General features: G+C 38.5%; 1 protein-coding gene across 4 annotated transcripts in view; it reads left to right on the forward strand.

Annotated features, from left to right (window-relative positions):
* The first annotated feature begins 1,034 nt into the window (after window positions 1-1,034).
* Window positions 1,035-16,914, forward strand: part of CCSER1 (coiled-coil serine rich protein 1) — a 1,384,598-nt gene continuing 1,368,718 nt past the window's right edge. For 3 of the 4 annotated variants that reach the window (XM_032332893.1, XM_032332895.1, XM_032332896.1), the window contains exon 1: window positions 1,035-1,461. The gene's annotated coding sequence lies outside the window, so the exon portion shown is untranslated. Of the gene's footprint in view, window positions 1,462-1,797; window positions 1,871-16,914 lie in introns of those variants that run through there. The other variant, XM_032332894.1, reaches the window with a different exon arrangement.

Raw genomic sequence — 16,914 nt, forward strand, 5'->3', positions numbered from 1 at the left:
GTATGAACTTTACAGTGGAGATGAGTTATCTATCTAGAATTGGTCTTACATGGCACCAGAATGGGTTAAAAACACAGTTTTTAAAAAAGTTTTTAAAAAACCACACACACACACACACACACACACACACACACACAGTTAAGTGCACTCCATCTCCTGTATTGCCTGCTAGACATAAATATACTGGAAAGGATATAAATAGGGGCATGGATGGGAAAGAGTTCAGGACCCGGTGCAAACCTGAAAGGAAATGGGGCAATACAATGGGAGAAAGAATTAGGACAAATCAGGTAAGCAACAGCACGTGCATCTGAAGTCCTCCCCATCTCTAAACTGGAACATTTTCTCTAGGGGCCATCACTCAAATGACAGCAAAATGGTAGCTGGTTCTGATTGTAATTACCATGCGTTTTGAGGACTTTAGGTGTAGGAACACAAGTTCCACTCCAGGGCACAGTCCTAGTGCTTCTATTATCCTACAGAAGAACTGATTGCTGTAAATGGTTCCTGGGATGTGTGACCTGCTTGGAGGAAAGAAGCCAGGTTTCTTTCCTTGCTGCCATGGAGGGAAGAGACGTGTCGTATATGAATAGGTTGGGTGAGAAGGAAAAGGGGGGAAAGAACCTCAGTTTCCTCCCTTAGAGGTGGAATAGAAAGATGGTAACATTGGCGGTTTGGAGAGAAAAGATACAGCGCATTTTCAGCATCCCCGAGGTCCCTTCGTACTGCTTTACACTCCCCCTCTTCTGTTTTGAACTACCAAAGCACTTGGACTCCACACACAACTAAGGATGGGCTAAGGGGAAAGCCAAGTCAGCGCAGTCGGAAACGGCTTCCCTTAAAATGAAAACTCAGCAACGGGCCAGCCCTGGGTGTGCGCGCGTTAATGTATGAGTATGCGTGCGTGGTAACCAGCAGACGCAGTTGGCTGGGCGCCGCCCTCGAAGCCTCCCCCCTCCCCCCGCTCAGTAACCCCCCCCCCCATCCCTATAAAGGCCCACTCGCCGCCGCCCTCTTCACAGTCGGGGAGCGCGGCCTGCCGCGGAGGTGGCTCCGGCGCTCCTCACACAGTCACACTCCGCGCACTCACATACTTGGAAGCGCCTCCCCACGTCCCTCCCCTGCCCTCCTCTTGCTCTGCTCTCCTCTCTCTCACCACAAATAGTCGCCGACCGACTGCCAATCCGTGTCTCTCTCTCTCTCCTCTCTCTCAACAACATGACTGACTGGGAAGCGGTGGCTCAGGCAGAGCAGCTCTGCTGGCGCAGGCAGCAGCAGGAGGAGGATTATTAAAAAACGCAGCTCGACTCTGTGCAACTGGGAGTGGAGAAAAGGAGCCCAACAGCTGAGAAGGGGAGGGAGGGCAGAGGAGGGGACCAGGAAGGACACCCCCGTGCCCCGAAGACATACATTTCTGAGTGCCCGGGAGGAGCCTTAACAAGCGGCGCGGAGCCCTTCAAGGTAGTAACGCCCCCGGTGCCCCCGCGCCCGGAGGGTCGCGCGTTGCGTCGCCGTTGGCGCTGGGGCCAGACCCCGGCGGACGCGGGCTGACTGCCCGGCAGGTGACCGCGCCGAGCCCGGGCCGCCCTGGAGCAGCCCCCGCCCAGGCCCGGGGCGCCGGCAGCGGGCCCGGAGCGCGCGGCGCGGCGACCTGGCCTTGCAGGCAGGGTGGGTGGGGGGCGGACGGGCTCGCTCGCTGTCGGCCCGCGACTCCTCGAGCGCTGCGTGGCCTTTTCCTCCGCGCTCCTGAGCGCTCTGCTCCGAGTGGCCGCGGCCGCTGCTTCAGGGCGATGCGGAGCGTGGCCGGCCAGGGGCAAGAGTTGGCGCAGGTTCCGGGCCGCTCCCCTCCTTCGCCGCTCGTGTCCCGCAGGTAGGGGCGGTCGGCCAGCGCTGGCACCCCGGTGTGCGGGCGCCCGGGCGGGGGCGGCGGCGAGGAGGAGGAAGGGGGGGGCGGGGAGCCCGGGGCTCCGCTTGCAGCCGCAGTGCCGGAGCCGGGACCGCCTTTTGCCTCCGCCTGCGTGTCCTCGGGCGCTAGCTTCCTGGATTGGAGGCGAGACCCTCCCCAGCGGCGGCAGGAACAGCAGCGACTTAGTGTGAACAAATTGCTTTGTGGTGGCGCGTCAAGGGCTCCAGGGAGGGGTGTGTGTGTGTGTGTGTGTGTGTGTGTGCGTGCACGCTCATTCGTGTGCATTCGCGCTCATGACTAATCAATGCTTTGGCTCACCTGACGAGATAATCAGCCTTGAGGTGAAGCCCTGGGGCCCCCTCAGCTTTTGGCGTGTGTCCCAGGGACTCGTACAGGCGGTGCCATCAAGGGGTAGGGTTGCACGAAGGGGTGACGGAGGGATTTGTGAATGGTGCTTCTCTGCGCGTGGAGGCTGAGCTTGCTGATGTAAAGGAGGAGGTATCCAGAGTGAGAAGAAAGGCTATTTATGGCAAAGAGTTGTGAAATTTCTCGGGGTTTCCTTCAGTGTATGCTGAGCTTCTCTCTCCTTCTCGTCCTCCCTCTTTCGTTTCTCTCTTCCTCTCTCCCATTTCTCCTCTTCTTTTCTCAGAATTAGAAGCAATTCTGGTTTTTTCCCCCCCTCTCTCGTGGGATCTGGAATATGCAGTGAAGTCAGAAAGCACTCGTCTTTTTACAGGTAGAAAAAAAAAATGTTTCTTAGAAGGCACTGATCTCTTGCCCTTTAATGTTTTTATGTACTTGTTCTCCACTTCTCTTACCTCTTACGGCCATCAGTAGGACTCACAAGAGGCAAAGTACCTACTTGGTTTCAGTAGCTCTCATTTTTCATATTTTACAGTTGAACACCTTCCCACTGAAATGTAACATATTCTCCCATCTCTTCCCCTAAGAAAGGCTATTAAAAATAATGCACACATGTTTTACTGTAAGCCTGGTTTTATTAAAAGCCCTGGGGAGGAAAGAGAACAGGACACCTAGGTGAGTTTATGTGGATTACTACTGATTACGAACTATTAAAGAAAGACCTAAAATACTATTAATCTAGGTTGCAACACAATTAATTAATTAATTTATTTTCTTTCTTTCTTTCTGTTTACTTTAAAACAGGTACAAATTCCAAAGACAAGAAGCTTAGAGATGATGTGGGGCAGTGTCTACCAATTACGCTTTAGCAAATTTGTTCTTAGAAGTAGTAACCTGTGCTTTTAGAGAACCTAGGACTGGGCTGTGACAGAGGGAGTAGGGCAGTATCTTCATTATTTTAAATTGGAATGTCTCTAAGTGCCTGCCAAGCGCAGTGTTTTTAAAACATTGAAATTCCAACCACCCCTTCATTAATTTCACGGAGAAGAAAGAGAAGTAAAGTGGTCAACCTATTGTCAGAGTGATTTGTCTTCATTTGATATTAATTAGGATCTCCGTACTTTGATCAGAACATGCCAATTGTTGGTGGTGGTTTTTGTTTTCAATGGGAAAGTAGCTTTCCTTAACAGTCCTGTTTATTTTGAAGACAGAATAGAGTTAAGAATTTGTTCTTTTGATTTAGTTAGATTCATATTGGTTAAAAATACAGCTTCCTAGTGCCTGGCTGGCTCAGTCAGTAGAGCATGTGACTTTTGTTATCGGGTCTTGAGTTCCAGCCCCATGTTGGGTGTAGAGATTACTGAAGGAAATAAATAAGATACACTTTCAACATTGGAGCATGTGCAGTTTTATATTTTACGTTAGAACTTAGACTGAGAGCCCCACTTTGAGGTTTGCTACCTTAACTTTCCTGAATTGTTGGAATGTAGATAAAATGAGGAATTTAAAAGTGTACTTGATGAATTGTATTACTGCGATCATTAAGAAGTCGTATCTACAAATGATTTGTTTTTTTGACATTGTTAGAGAACCAGTAACTGTTTACTACTTTAAACTATATATTATTTATACTATAGAATATTAATTTATATGAAACTCATGAAGTAGAAAATGAAAAACTTTTTATTATATTTCATTGTTACTCAACTCTTCATTGCATTTCATTACTCAACATAGTACTCATTAATAAAGGGTTGTCGTGCCAGGAACTATCTAGGAATTGCGGAGGAGCATAAGACTTCTTGCTCCCTTCCCTTCAGGAGCTTACCCTCCAACTGGGACAAAGCTGATGCATGTTCCCATCATAGTAAGAGACTGCCTGCCTATCAAGGACTGCAGGAATTCAGAGCATAACAATTACATTTCATACTGAATTTTGTCTGAAAGGCTTCAGGCTTAGGTAAGACTTGCTTGGTCTTGATCTTAAAGTATAAATGGGATTAATGGCTTGTGGATAAAAATATGAAGTGTAAGTTGCAAGTCTCCTGGAATTATAGAAAAGAATGAAAGATATAAGGGGAAATAAGTTTGTTTGAAATACATTTAGATATTGCAGAGCAGTTGAATTTGTTGTGGAAAGGGAATGGTGAGTTGGTTTTTGATGTACAAACATTCTGTATACTCCCATTGTTGAAATTAATTGAATTTCTGTACCTAAGAATACAAATCTTTGATTTTATATTGCCTTTTAGTGAAGAGAATGCTCAACATATATTTGCATAGGATACTTGAAATGTTTAGGTGTACCTTATCACACGAAAGTGTTGAACATGGTATTAGTATCAAGGTGGCAGGTATAAAAAATTGAGATGTTTGAGGTACATCCTTAACCAACTCTCCTTAGATTTGCTCTAAAGGAAAATAGAATGAGATACGTAAAAAATTAACTATTTTAATAGCCACCGTTCATTGAATGCTTAATATTTATTCTTTATATAAAATGTATAATCCATTAAATAACATTTTCTGTAATATTTTTATTTTAAAGTTACTAGAATGCACTCACAGTGGTTAATATATCTTTACATTATTTTTCATGAATATAGACTTAGGAAGCAGGGCTCATGGGGAATAATTTTAGAATTGTAGTGATTTTAAAGATTTTTTAGACTATCTTCTGATACATAGATGATATTAACAATGAGAGCATGTCCTGTCTCTAAGCATTCCGAACTTAGTTATTTTTTCTTTGTATATATGTTTGTTTTTGTAGAAACATAAAACTGTTTAAAATGAATTTCTTCATTTTAAGAACATAGGAGGAAACATCTGAGTTGATTTTCAGCCTGTCTTTTCAATATGATACCCCAGAAGTATGTTATGGTGACAGTAAAGAAATAGTACAAATATTAGATATGACTTTCAATAGATAACAGAATAGAATTACTTTCAGATTATGTGGATTAAAAGATTTTCATATATATATTCTGTTGACAGTGAATAGATAAGAATTATTACAAAAGCGAAAAGCTTATTAAATCACCAGTTTCATATTCATGTAGAAGTGGGATGATTTCCAACATAGTAACAGTAGAAACCAGGCTATCTTTAATTGGTCTCTTTTGAGTTTGGTTTTAGACTATATGTCACAGGTGTATCACTTTGATAATGTAATCTCTCCTGGTGTATGACTGACAGCTTCTGCATTATTTCCCTATTGGATAGTGACAAAATCTGTTTGCTTTATATTGAAGACATATACTTCTATCAGAAATATTATCTTCACTATGCAAGAGTGTCAGTTAACAATAAAACATGAAGTCTGAGGTGGGGGAAGCTGTGAAAAAGGATGGGGAAATTGATACAAAACACCCTAATGAACCATTCTTCAATAAGTAGTTTAAACTAAATGTAATATAACAATATAAAGCTGACCAATCTAAACTGTTGATACAGCAGTTGATACAGTACCAAGAGATTGTTAACAGTTCTTATTTTTAAAGGACTGTATTGCATTTTAAGCTGTTTTCATGTGAGCTAAATAAAATGGATGAAAGAAAGAAAAATTTAAAAAAAGAAGGAGAAAGAAAGAAAGAAAAATGGTGGTTGAAACTGTTCACTAGTATCTGTGGTATGATGTTACATTTTTTAAAGAAGGATTTCTGCTTTGATCATTGATGATACAGTTTGACCAAATGCCTAGCCTTCTACCTGGATTAACTTAAATCATGGCTTTGGTTTTTCATATTTAAACTGCATTAAACACTTTTTAAATTTTAATTAAGCTGATTAAAATTTTTGAACACTGTAACTATGTTCTGATACCAGTATAAAGTTTAAAGGAAACATTAACTTATGGCAAAGTCTCTTTTTTAAAGTTTTTATTTAAATTCTTGTTAACATACAACATAATATTGGTTTCAGGTGTACAATTTAATGTTGTAGCACTTACACGCAATATCTGGTGCTTGTCACAAGTGCAGACTCTATAATAGTTATTTTTTTAAAAGTTATGTGAATATCCTGTTTCCTAGCAACTTTTCCCTGAATGGTTTTGGGATCTATTGATTCTGACCTGAAATAGAACATTTAGGGTTAGAAAGTGGTGATTTTATAATTCTTTTTTTACATTTATGGGCTGGCATTCTTCTCTGATGGAAAGCTTTCCCTCTCAGGTCAGTATAGACCGTGGATTGTTTTGTTTTTGTTTTTTAATTCAGTATTAGTACAGGTTAGATTTTTAAAAATTTCCTATTTAAATTCAATTTAGTTAATATATAGTATATTATTAGTTTCATGGGTAGAATTTAGTGATTCATCAGTTACGTATAACACTTAGTGCTCCTTATATCACTTTTCGTGTCCTCCTTAATGCCCATCACCCAGTTACTCCATCCCCCCCCACCTCCCCTCCAACAACCCTCAGTTTGTTTCCTGTGATTAAGAGTCTCTTATGGTTTGTCTCCCTCTCTGTTTTTATCTTATTTTATTTTTTCCTCTCCCTGTATTCATCTATTTTGTTTCTTAAATTCCACATATGGGTGAAATTGTATGTATTTGTCTTTGTTTTACTTATTTTGCTGAGCATATACCCTTTAATCCACGTCATTGCAAATGGGAAGGTTTCATTTCTTTTGATGGTTGAGTAGTAATCCACTGGATATATGTACTACATCTTCTTTATCCATTCATCTGTCAGTGGACATCTGGGCTCTTTCTGTGGACATTGCTGCTGTAAACATTAGTGTGCAGGTCCCCCTTTGAATCAGTTTTGTATCTTGTGGATAAATACTTAATAGTACAATTGCTAGTAGAGTAGTTCTATTTTTAACTCCTTGAGGAACCTCCATACTGTTTTCCAGAGTGTCTGTACTATTTTACATTCCTACCAACAGTGTAAGAGGGTTCTCCTTTCTCCACATTTTTGTTTAATGACAAATTTTTACATAAGACCAGTGGTTCTCAAAATGTGGTTCCCTGACCGGCAGCAGCAGTGAACTCCTTAAAATGCTAATTCCACCACAAACTGAATTAGAAATTCTGGGTTGAGGTCCTCTATGTGATTTTTTTGCACTCTCAAGTTTGAGAACTACTGACCTAGAGTATTTTATAGTAAAACTTGAAGGCTGTGTCTTCCGCCTGTTTTGGAGCTAAGTACTTTTCTTTGGCTCTTGGAGATGACAAAGGTTTAACTATTGAGGTCTGGAAAGTATGACACTCTCCATCAGATGATTTTCATTTTAACTGTATATACAGATTATAAGTATATTTAAGAAAGGAATTCCATGAGTTCCTAATTCTTGTGCATATATTTGCTATTGATTGGGGAAGTAATTTAAGAAGTGTAGAATTTGCTGGACCCTAAAGACCCCAGGCGAGGCCTTGCTGGTAGTCATAAAAGTATGCACAGCATACAAAGCTTGACCATTTTCTATTTAGTCTTGTTGACTCTTATGTGGTATTTTTGGACTGGGAATGGAATAATCATCTTTCTCTATAATATGACAGCTGTGCAACAATAGCATCACATGTGTGGAATGTTCTCAAAGTGCTAGTGCTGAAATAAATTTTAGACCACATCTGTACATCTTTCACTATGTAAGATAATGTGTTCATATCCTGTAACTCTTTTAGTAGCCCTCTTTCTCTCCTCTCCCTCCTTCCTGCCTCTCTCTCTTTCTCTCCCTCAACCCTTTTCTCTATTTCAGTTATGGGGTCAGTCATTCCCTCCCTAAGGAAACTTTCCTTGGCCTCCTTTGTTACATCAGTTGCCTCATTATATATTGTTTTAATTCTGTATTCCTCTACCTTGCAGTGCTTACTGCAATATTAATTTCATGTGTATTTAGTGATTGGTTCAATATTATGTTATCAAAGATTAACACACAATTGGTGCCAAGTAGATGTTGGTTGAGTAAGTGTGCGCCATCATCATAAAGATGTTTTATGTTTTTCCAAAGAAAGATACTTTAGAAAACATTTTAAAACCCAGGGAGTCCTAGGACATATGTAAATACAGGTACTGCTTTCCTTTCTGTTTTGCAAATGATGAGATACATTTCATTAACAACAGCAATGGCTCTAATGTGCTGATCTGGTCTAACATGATAAGCACTGTGTATGTATGATGCCATGTATTTCTTCTAAGATTATAAAGTTGTTTTTGTGTAAATGTTTTAGTAGAAATGAGGAAACTGAGGTTGTGTTCTATGGTCTGCCAAGCTAAGCCAAACTTTTTTTTTTTTTTTTTTTTTTTTTAAATCACGCTGATGCAGAAATTATGAAACCAGTAGACAGAGAATGTGGAGGAGTGTATCTTCTCTTTATTCGTGATTTAACTCAGGGCTCAGCACTGTCTGTGCATTGCTTATGCTGGTGCTACTCTCTTCAGTGATGCTGTTGTTGCTTTTCCGGTGATTGAATAAGTGATGGAGATCTTGCAAGGCTGAAGGTCTCTTCTTAATTTGCTTTTCTATATGGTTATTATGTGCCCTCCCTGCCATTCAGTCATAATTCTCTTGCCCCATCTGGTCAGAATCTCCCAATTAGTTAACAAAAATTTAATATGTAAACAAGTATAATTTGCAGATTGAGTGCCTTTATGTAGAGAATGTTCGAACATTAGATATTCTCCATATTTGGAGATATACAGCTTATCTTCTGGAAAGGTTGACACAGCTTTGGGTACCTTGTTCAAGCAAGGGAATATATGATCACAGGGTAGTATCAACTTAGTTTCTTTTGGCTTTTAATCTTCAGATTATTTATTTAAATGTGGGTTTAATCAATGTTCAAATGTTTATAGCAAAGGAAGTACTTAAAGGCTGATTTTGTAGAAGTCCATGGATAATTAAAGAGTTGAATTTCATTATTCTGAAGCCCTCTTACTAGACTGACTGTACAAAGTTACATATTTTATAATGTGTTTAAATCAATAAGTAATAAGTAAATATAGATGCATATCAACAAGAAGAAAAAAAAATCAGTAGTTTAACTGAGTATTTTACTTACGGCCTGTTTTGTAGCTTTTACCAGAACTTGTTCCTGTTGGTGGAATCACTTTATCACTAACGGGAGCCTCAGCCTTGCTCCTGATTTAAGATTAATCCTTTTCTGTAGTAGGAAGACTGACTGGTTTCTAACTCAGCACTTCTAGAGTTAGCATCAGCCACCCTTGATGTCCATCCCAATATTATAACATTTATAGTAATGCTTCTTTCTTACAGCTTAAACTAAATTCTTACCTAATTTTTTTTTTGTACATCTTGATAAATTGCCCAGTTTTCACTATTTCTCCTAGTATTTGAGCAAAGACTTTCTTTTGACAGAGCCTATTTTATTACTTTGAAGACTGGGATCCTATGTCTAAAACCACTTCATTTCCCGAGTCCTTTTATGAGCCAGGCAGACTCTCCCCAAAATATCACTCTTCTGGGTCTCTAAATATCACCAGCTCTTAGAAGTAGGCTTCATTTCCAATATTCATTCTTGGACCACCATGTTGCCAACTACTTATGGCACATTGCCATGTTCCCAGATACTCAGGCTGGTTGGACTTCTTGGAAGTATTTATAGCTGGGTTTCTAGAGCACTTCCCAGACTCTAGTGCAAGTCTCTACCAGCTTCTGACCATCAAGAGACTTATTTTGCTATATGTAATCTTCCTTTACCCAGCTGTGTCACAAGATAGAGTTCCCTCATTCATCATCATTGGCAAGAAACATTTTGTAAATGCTTATTATGTATAAGTCAGTCTATTTCAAAAAGAATGTACCTCCTGGGGTTCCTAAAGTGCCTGAATAACTTAATCCATAATAAATGAAATACATGTTCTTCCATGTTTTGTTTGGTACCCAAATGTGATACGTGTATACAAAGATGTGTGGAATGTGCATATGCATTCTTTAGGGTTCACCGATTTTCCTTTTCTGGTCAAATGTTGATTTCAGTATGATCTGCCTCCTTTCCATTCTTCATAAACTTACTTGAATATGATACGTTTGGAATATAGAACCCCTAAAGAAGCATACTGTGGATAGTATGATACATTCTCTGATTTTCCGTACTCATTAATAAAAAATTAGCAGTATCCTTGTGTTCAGATACTGCTGAATACCCCTCTTCAACTCTCCTTGGAGTCTTAGTGATAACCTTCTCTATCAACCAAACAAAGACTAACATGTCTTTTGTACCCATTCCCTGCAATTAGCTATTGCCTGGAAGTAGTTAAATACTCTGATTCTGTTAATGAGTTGTTAATTGTCATATGTACAGCTTTAGTGTGTGTTTGTTTGTTTGTTTGTTTGTTTTGGTTTCTTTTGGGTGTCAGCAGCATATGATATATCACAAACCAAACAAGTGAACATGAATAAAGGTATGGCAAAAGTAAAGCAAATATAGGCTTTACCATTTTAGGCAGTTCTTCCTTTAGAAACTGTTCTTGTATTTATTTGCTTCTGTTTATTTATAGTTATACAAATTACCAGAGTATTAAGTCTGAATGTATGAAATATATTTAGTGAGTAATGCTTCCTAATACATAGTTTTCTCCAGAATATTCAAGAAAGGCTTGAAAGGGAAAAATCATATAGCATATACAGAAACATCAGATGAGACAGTTAGGGAAAGGAAAAAGTAGTTCCAATTCAATATTAGAAATGTAGATAAGTGTTATTTATTTTAGGTAAAGTTTTGAGATATTTTATGGATAACCAAACTGATGGGTCTCCACTTCAGGATTCCTGGATTTAAAAAAGGATGTTAACTACTGGGAAGACAGCTCAAGGATAGTTACTTTGATTTTGTTTTGATTTTTGTTGTTTTATCCATATGCACAAGACCCAGGAACACTAAAAGTATTTGTTAATAAACGAGTTACTAAAGTTAGAATGCACTTCCTAAAGGAGTATTATTAAAAATATAGATCACTATATTGGGCCATTAAGAAAGTCATTAGAAATTTGTGCATAACAAGCATATAAACTTATAGCAACATTATTGCTAAAATTAACTTTGAGAGTTATTTCCTACAGTATTACACAATATGTAAATATGGTGGTATTGAGGACATACTTTCTTCATCAACACAGTTCAGCTTCTGAAAGGATAAAGGGCTCCACAGTGGAATAGTCTTAAGTTGATATAGGAACAGTGTATTGCGAAGTATCCCTAAGGGAATTTCAAATGTCCCAGGTTCAGGCGCTGAAGGGATAAAGGGTAAAGTCACTGTGTGCTAACTCTTTAGTAAGAGAAGGAAGGAATTGCCACCTATGATATTTCTGAGGAGTAGTGAACCTGAGCTCATTGGATGATGATACAGAAAGCACAAAACCCCAGAGGTCCATGTAGGACATGAATGAATGAGGTATTTTAAAAGCTGAAGAGTTTTAATTTCAATATAGGACATTCTGAAGTTCTGGAGGTCCTGCAGCCCTCTTCCAGTCAGTATACTGTGCTTGTGTCTCTAGTCACTTCCGTGGCAGGGGAGCTATCCAGGGTACTAGGCTTCTGCTGAAACCCTCTTGCAAAATTGTGCAGAATGTTTTTGTTTTTGTTTTTGCTAATCCGAGAGCCTGTCTTTGGAGACACTCCATCATTCACTTGGAATGACTAACCTGTCATCATTTGGTTTATTCCAGTGGGCCCTCCAAAGCCCAGTTCAAGTGTAAGTTTAAATACACCTGCAGTCCTATTCAAGAAGCCTATTCTGGGTGTCAAATCTCCATTTAAAGTATCAAAATTCACTGCTTGGTTGTGCTTTATGCCCATTAGATCATGAACTCTGTGAGGACAAGGATTTTGTATTTTACTCTGTTTTCAAGCAGCTGGTCTAAATCAGTGATATGAAGATCCTCAGTAATTGATTAATGAGTGACTACTGCTCTAAGAGTGACTTGAATTTTGTCCATCCGTGCGAACTATTCCCTGTTCTAGCCACTATCCTAAATCACATCCAGGCTCAGTTTGAATATTGCTCTTCATGGCTTTTGCACAGACTGAAAATTTGTTCTTAACTTGAAACCGAGTAATTTAAAATGGCTAAAAGTCTTGAAAAAAATGAAAGGACCAGGAAGTCTGGGCATATATGCTGCAGGTGTTGTTAGGGGATTAGTAAGGTTTAAGTACGTAAGAAGTGGTAGTACAGGCTGGTACAGAGGGTAGGGTCAAAGGAGAGTCTGGTTTATCACTTCCTGAAAACAGAACCCAAAACATGACTTTCTAAGGCTTTTAGAATATGGGATCTCCTCTCAAATCCCATAGCCTAAATCTCCATTTTGATATGTCAGAAAATCTGAGGCCACATGGGGCTGACAGAATTCTTTAAATTCAGTAAGCAAATGGTACTAGGCCCTGTGTATATATTGGTTGATGAGACATGTGTTGTTCCCCTCCTCCTGAAGCTTAGTTCCCAGTTGTAGGACTCCTATATCCTTGGTCCTTGCTGAGAATGGAAGTTGGTGGCCTTCTTTTCTCTCTCTTGTAGCCACCCTCCTGGCCTCCTGGACTGCCATAAAGAGTAAGTGTGCTCATTTCCAGTACTCTACCCCTGCACACAGCATTGCTCTGAGTAGTTTACGACTACTAGTCCAGTGTGGCAGTAAGTGACTGTATCATCATAGAAAAACTTTATTTACGTAGGATATCCTGTCACTAGTTCTGCAGTGACATGCTGATCACTTTTACAGGAATGTTGGTGAAGTAGGTGCCTGTATAATTCCCTTATAAGAATATTTCAAAAATAGCTTAGGTGCTAGTTTGTTTTTTTGCTTTTTTTTTTGTTTTTTGTTTTTGTTTTGTTTTTTGTTTTGGTCAGAAATTCCGTATATTTCAGGGCCATGAGCTACAGGAAATGGCTGTGTGGCATTTTCATGGAGAATAGTTTCACTTTATAGTTCTACCTTTCATGTTTTTGGAGTATATATACTATCTATCCTGGACATCATGTATTTCTCTTTCCTGTTTTTATTTTCCACCTGTTATCAGTGGCAATGTTTCAGTTACGAAGCAGAAACAGAAAAGCTTTATTTCTTAGTAATTTCTCCCCCCTTTGGGGGCCTATGTATAGAACTCACAGAAATACTGTAATTCAAAATAACTTAGATTTAAAAGAAATGACTTAAAAGTGTTAAAAGATGAATAAAGCAGTTTTCTGTAACCATCTTAAACTCGCAGTTTGGAAAACTAGTAATTTCTTTGCTAAATAATATATGGTCATTATTAATTTTATGAGTTTATGACTACTACAGCATTTTTTTTAGTAATACTAGAGATGAAATGTTCCTGTAAGTAGTATTTCAACTTACTGAAAAGAAAAGTTACCTTAAAACTGAGGAGTGAGTATGATGTGTGATCATAGTTTTTGTGGTTTATAATGAAATTGTTAGGAGAAAGGGATAAATTTTAGTGGTCATGCAACACATTTGTGTTATGTAAGCGCAACTCCAGGAATCCTCAGCCTTCTGTCAAGACTAGGACTCCTTGGGGACCAAAAGTGATGATTGCTTCTGATTTAGAATGTGGTCAGGAAAAGATGCTCTGATTACATTCTTCTTCTTCAATAAGAGAAGGTAAGGCAGTTCACACCCCCATCAAAACCAGTTTAAGAGTCTGTACAAATATTACTGAATTAAAAATTTTTTTGACTAGAAAATTTATTTGATATTAAATCAAAATACTTGGGTCAGTCTTTGTTAAGTACATGTGTGGACAAACATACACATGTATACATTAATATAATATCTTATCATGGGATCTGTCTTGTATAAATTTCTTTTAATAATGGAGGTGATTTTAGTCTTTTTGTTTTTTAAATGGAGAGGTTATCAGTTAGTTCTTTTCAAAAAAACCAGAACCCTTAGTGTATATATATATATCTGTATCATTTATCTGTAAGATGATTTATTTTAAGGGATTGGCTGATGTGATTGTGGAGGCTGGCAAGTCTGAAATCTGTAGGGTAGGCGAGCAGGCTACAAACTCAAGTAACATTTCTGTGTTACAGTTTGAGGTGGAATTTCTTTCTTCTCTACGAAAGTTCAGTTGTTGCTATTAAGCCCTTCAACTGATTAGATGAGGCCCATGCACGTTATTAAAGTTAATCTGTTTTACTCAAAGTCAAATGATTGTAGATATTAATCACATCTAAAAAATACTTTAACAGCAACATCTAGATTAGTGTTTGATGAAACAACTGGGCACCAAAGCTAAGCCAAAATGACACATAACAATTTAAACCTCACAGTGGGTAAAGGATGTTATGCCAAAAAGCCCTTTTTGATTTACACAGTAGGTTGATGTATACATGTTTTTCCTTTGGACAGAGATACCTTATCATTGATCAGTTTTGGGGCTTTGTAAACAGAGGTCATCATTCATCTGTTCCTTATTAATTTTGTAATGATTTATTAAGGATGTCTTACATACAAGATACGATGCTAGGCAGTTGAAAAATGTAAAGAAAATAAGTGATGGAGGCTATATATTTTAAGTGTGTTAATTCTAGTAGAAGAGCCACATGTATAGTAGATGCTTGTGTGATAAGTAAATTTGAAGAGTGGAAACTGTGCTTTACAACCTTGTCAATTAAATGCTATTTCCCCGTGAACAACCAAAAAAAAAAAATCATGTCAGTGGTTAATATGCCAAGTTATTATGCTTATTTAACTTAAGGATAGCTCATATGCAAAATTGGATTATGAAAGGTATACTTGGCCACTTGCAGGTAAGTTTCATTTAGACAGTGCTGGCTATACATACATTCATTTCAGCACATTAAAGGATTTGTATTTGTATTCAGCTGTGCAAAGGTGATTCAGTATATACTGAAACAGGTCTGAGAAGTGGAGTGTCATCTTACTCTTCATATAGCATAGAGCAACAAACATTTTCTTTATTGACTCTAAATGGGTGTTTCTCCTGGCACTTATTCATTTCAAAACTGCATTTTGTTTCTGTTTCCTTATTCAATGAATATGAACTTGTCTGCCTGGCCTTTGAGGCCCACTGTGAACTCATCCACACCTTGCTAATCCAAACATAGATCTTCCACTTTGTTAAGGTCATATAACTTAGAACACCCTCACACACACAGCATATGCATTTAATCCTTTCTGTTTATGCACATCTCAGCTGTCATTACTGGCCTAACTCCATGAAACCTTCCATGACGACTTTCACCCGCCTGGGGAGTTTCCTTTGCTATACTCTGAGGTCTGAGCAGTACCTAGTTGGCTCTAGACAATTAAGTAAAGGTTGTTCTGCTACAATGCATTTTTCTGTAGTATAAATTAGCTTCTAAACTGGTAAATCTGGGAATTAAGTTTGTAAAATACTGAAGTTGGTTCATATATGACTTTTTTCCATAGCATATTCATATTTAGCTTTAACAAGTAATTATAGCTGAATTGAAAGTATACTAATGCAGACACATGCAAAATATAATAGAGGGATAATCTTTTCACAAATCTATTTTCATCCTTCTTTAAAAAGGAATAAGTTTATGCATTTCCTATAAAGATTTTATTTATTTATTTGACAGAGAGAGAGATCACAAGTAGGCAGAAAGGCAGGCAGAGAGAGGGTAGAGAGCCCACCACGAAGCTCAATCCCAGGACCCTGAGATCATGACCTGAGCCGAAGGCAGAGTCTTAACCCTGTGAGCCACCCAGCGCCCCCCCCTCCTTTTTTTGGTAATTTTTTTATTAGGAATTTTACATGTCCTTTAAGGCAAATAAGATTTTTATAAAAATATTTTTATGCTTTTGTTTAGAACTTTGTGTTGTAAGCTGCATAGATTTTGAGTGTTTCTGCCAAGCCCTAGTTTTGGGGATATAAGCTCTGTCTGTTTTTTCAGAATGAAAGAACACATATTTTGCCTTAGCAAACTGCAAAATTGCACATAAATTGCAAAATTGAACAGTTTTGCTTCAAATCACTTGGTATTTATTGAACATCCACTGTGTGCCAGACACCAGTAGCAGTGTTGGATATGTGAACAATGAACAGGGCTTGCTTTTGAATACAAAGAAGACTAAACACAAACCCTGTATAATGGTGTTTGTATTGCTTAATTCAGTAGATGAGGAGGAAGACCTTTGTGCATGTTCCTCCCATTCCCTGGAATGCTCTTCCATTCCTGCTTTATTTACCTAGTTTCTTCCTAAACTTCATGGCTCAACTCAAACATCACTTCTTTATACTATTCTAAGCTCTTAGAGAACCATACACTTTTCTTTCATAGCACTTAAGGTAGCTCTAACTTTACAATTATTTGTGAGGTTATTTAGATAATATTTTTCTTTCCCTTAGATGAGAAGTTCCATGAGAATAGAGATTGTTTTTTTCCCCATCATTGTGTTCTCATTTCCTGGCAAGCATGTACACATGCAAACACACACACACAGCAGGCATTAATCTTTATTGTAAATTTAGTCTATAATCTCTGATACGTATATATGTATATGTATTTATTTAGCAGGTAGGCTTTTAGTAAGTTTGAGCTGTATGGATGAATGAAAAGATAAATAAATTTTTCCTTTATTTTTTAACAACTTTGTTCTTCCTGGAACAAGTCAGTTGTTTTTTTTTTCCCTATCCATATCACTTTTATTAGCCTCACATTTATGGATAGTGTGTGAATTTGTTGG

This window comes from Mustela erminea, chromosome 2 (assembly GCF_009829155.1).
Source record: "Mustela erminea isolate mMusErm1 chromosome 2, mMusErm1.Pri, whole genome shotgun sequence".
Classification (NCBI taxonomy): Eukaryota; Metazoa; Chordata; class Mammalia; order Carnivora; family Mustelidae; genus Mustela; species Mustela erminea.